Below are 4,245 nucleotides of genomic sequence, written 5' to 3'. Positions count from 1 at the left end.
ATCCTCTTAAATACCCGACCGGCTCTACTAGTCTTACTAGTAGAGGTAGAACTTGCTCTACGCTTAGGTATAGAGGGCGTAGTTTATCGGGATCTATTAGTCTCGCTCTCGGATACGTCTTCCTCTTTAGTATTATTACCGGCCGGCAGGGTAAACTTGTCCCTTATAACCTTCTATATAAGGCGGCATACTAAGTAGACTACAGACCTCTAAATTTTATTATTCGGACTATTTGTATTGTCCTACGGAAGCATTCCCCTAACGTACTATTTCGGAGCCTATTTAGGATCTTTAAAGTACTATTCGGGTATTAATAGCGCACGTCTAGGTTTAGTAGGATAGTTAAGGTTGCTAGCAATAGCGTATACTATATCTTTCTCCTCCTTATAATGCCCCTTAACGGGCTAGCGAATCTACTTCCTCTTTAACTAGTTAAATAAAAAATGTTTCTCTAGATACGGAAGGAGCCTTTTTATTACTAACGTAAGAAGAGGCTTGTCGATGCTATATAGGTTTAGTATAACATATTTAGGGACGTCTTTGCCGCTATTTAAGGCTTTAATTAGTAGCTTGTTATCCTTTAGCTAGTCCTCGACATTCGTAGAGACTACTATCTTGGCAAAGGTAGTAGGCGACGAGTTTATAACTAGTATATAGTATTAGTATATAACAGGTTATACTAATTAGTAATACTTATATAATAGAGGTTAGGGACTATAGATCGACAACGACGTGTGCTGTCCGAGAGTAGCAGATAAACTAATAGAGTTAGTAAAATTCGCTATACGTTAGGGTCGGTAGAGATAAGAATAGGAGCGGAGAGCTACTTATACCCGCTAACCCTAACGCGAGCCGTTAGAGTTGCGTTATACAACGAGTGTCTATATATACTAGCTTAACGCTAGTCGAGTACGACGGCTAAGTTATATAGTGCGGCCTATATACAAGTTAGAATAGGGCATTAGCGAAGGAAATAATATACTATATATACGATAGAGAGGGTAAGGGGATATATATATATATAGAATAGGTATATTAGTGCGAGTTAATAGTAAATGTTAAAGAAGGCAGTAATAAGGAAAGGTACCGACTTTAAATACCTACCTCGTAACTAGGTCGGTTAGCGAGTCGGGCCTAACTAGCTAATAAATCGACGAAGTAAGGCATCTAGCGCTTAAGTATATAATAGTTTAGTTACGCAACTAGTAACCGAAGTAATAAGGCTACAGATAATCGTTATAGTATAAACCCCTATACGATAGACGGTTCTAGATATAGGACCGACAAGTCGTAGTAAATATAGTACTACGTAATAAGTAATCGAAAGTTAGTAATATAAATATAATCCTATCTATAGCAGAGTTACGACTACGATCGCTAGCGCGGGACGCGAGTGCTAATAAGCTACGTAGTATAGCTAAATTAACCGATCTATATCCTTATAGCGACTAACAATTATTATACGATAGCGAGTAGACTAGACCCGCTATAGTCTAAGGGTATAGGCTAGTAAGGCGGTTAGTCTTAGGACCCGAGAGTAGGGTATATAGATAGTTCGAGCTAACGATTAAGATAGCGTGTTTTCTATAGATACTACTAACTCTATCGGCGGCGAAAAGGTATATATTTAGCTATAACGAGTAGCAAACAAAGGTATAAAACGATCGAAATATTCTATAGATCGTATACTAGAGTAGTAGTCTAAGTAGGAGGCCGAATAAACGACTGTATATAAATCTATAGCAATATAATATACTAGGCGTAAGGTTAAGAAGCGAGATAATAGATAACGTAATTTACCGAACCCGCTACCGAAGTTAGTAATAGAGGATATAGAAGTTGTCTAGTAGGCTTAGTACCCGATTCGATACCGAATTAGGGCCCGAGTCGGTATTAGCAAACCCCGCGACTAGAGTAGTTCTAGTTTCTACTACTAACTAACGTCGACTTTCTACTACGCTATATATATAACTACTACCTTCGAGAATGCTACGTACTTAACTACCTCGCGATTAATATTTAATAGGCGGTATTACCCGCGGCCTTAGCCTATCGCCGTCGATATACTACGTATTTTACGCTAGCGTCGAGAGGTTAATTTAGGAGTCTAGTTAGATTAGTAGCACGTTCTAATTACTATTATTGCCGGAACGACGAAGAACCTAAGGTTATCTATACGACCTAGTATTAATAGACGAGAAATACGAAGAAGAGTTCCCTAAGGTAGTAAAGCAGATCTATATAATAGAGGGACAGACTACGTTTAGGTACCTAGTATATAAGATTTGTTCTAATTATCGCCGACGGACGAGACGAAAAACGGTACGCGTAACAACGCGTAAAGTCGGCGATACTAGCGATTGCGCGGAAATTGCTATATCTACGGATACTAGACTAGCGATACTAGAAGGATCTAGAGCGGTACCGCCGTACCGCGTACTAAATAATATATAGTAGAGTATAGTTATAGTATAAGAGTAGAACGGGAAGGTAAAACCTATATATCGACTATATAAACTCGATTATCGCTAGCCTATAGTTAAAGGCCGCGCGTTAGTAGGAGTCGATAATATAGACCTCGAACGATTAGTTAAGATACTACGGGTAGATTATAGTTTCGAAGCCAGAGTCGACGCCTTATATTAGATAAGCGACTAATATAGACACGTTCGAATTAATAACGAGCGATAGTAGAGAGCTAGTCTATCCGATATATTAGGTAGAGGCCTATAGCTACGATTTGCAATCTATAGGCAAATTAAGGAGGTAGAACGAGCGCAAATATAAACGTAGAAAAGTAAGATAAATAATTAATTTTACTAAGTCCGATATAGAAGTCCTACTCTAATAATAATAGGCACTAATCTATTTATTAAACGGAAGGTAAGATACCCCGGCTACGATAAGTACTACGCTTTAATCTTAGATATATACTAATATATAGTAAGCATATTACGTATAGTAGTCTTAAGCGCCGCGATCTCTTCCTTTATCTATTTAATCTCGGCCTATATTTAAGTACCCTAATCGCGCTATAGCGATAGCGGACTCGGGGTAGCGCGATAATTAAGAAAAGGCTAAATAGGCTACAACTAGCAGTCGTTAGGCTAGTATAGATTGCATGCCTCTAGCTAATCTATTTCGAATTGCATCTATCGAGTATAGGGCCTCTACAGTATTATTAACCTCGAATTAGCTAAACACGCCGATAGAGATAGTTCCGACTAACCTACGATACTACGAGGCGGCTTCGAAGGTATATATTCGACCTAGCGGATTAGCTACGCCGATTAATTTACCGATAAAGAATATATATCTATATATACCGTAGTAGCGACCGAGCGAGGAATAAATAGTCTAAATACGCCGATTGCTTTAGTACAATATCGATAGTATTACTATATACCGTCGGCCTAGACTATAATAATTACCGCTAGACTAATAATAGCGCTAGATTAATAGTTCCCGAATCCGACTCGCGACCGAATCGGGCTAGCGTCGACAAGGTACGAAAATAGCGAATAGTCTATAGGCTACGATTATACTTTAGCGTTAGCGGGGCATATCCGATAGGACTAATAAGCGATTATAGATAGCGACTCGGGCAGTCTATATAGGAGCAGAGGATAAAACCGCAATTAAATGCCCCCCCTTTTCGTAGGGTAAATAAGTACGAAGACGCGTATAGTCTAATATATACTACGTTGTATTCGTAATAATACTACTACTCGTTATAGTATACTTAGGATAGGTCGCAACTACGAAGAAGATAAATATAGAACTAAATCGTTATCTAACTCGATAGAGTCGGATAGGGATACTAGATTCGAGGAAGAAAATAGGGAGGAGACTAGTTTATACGTAGCGACTAGTATTAGATCGAAATTTATAAAGGTAACGTATACTAGAGTACGGCGATAGAGGACTAACGTAACTAGTATAAGGGCAGGAATAGCAAAGATCCGGTAAGGCTAAAACGGAAGTATAGCGACGATAGGGCGGATCGGAGCGACGATATAAAGCTATTAAAACGACGTAAGAAGCGAGACAAAGGCTTAACGACTTCTAGTAAAGAACGTTTAAATCGAAAGAAGGGCTTACTCGAAGTAAGGGAGTAAATCTTATATAACGAGACGCGTCGTTAACTATTCGCTATTACGTTAACTAGGGCTAGAGAATATAAGACGATGTTTCCTACTACTTAAACCCTAGTATAGATAGACGAAACAATTAAGGAGGTATATA

The sequence above is a fragment of the Pseudocercospora fijiensis genome (genome assembly GCF_000340215.1).
Source record: "Pseudocercospora fijiensis CIRAD86 unplaced genomic scaffold MYCFIscaffold_21, whole genome shotgun sequence".
Classification (NCBI taxonomy): domain Eukaryota; kingdom Fungi; phylum Ascomycota; class Dothideomycetes; order Mycosphaerellales; family Mycosphaerellaceae; genus Pseudocercospora; species Pseudocercospora fijiensis.
The sequence above is the reverse complement of the archived record's forward strand: the minus strand, read 5'-3'. Positions refer to the sequence as shown.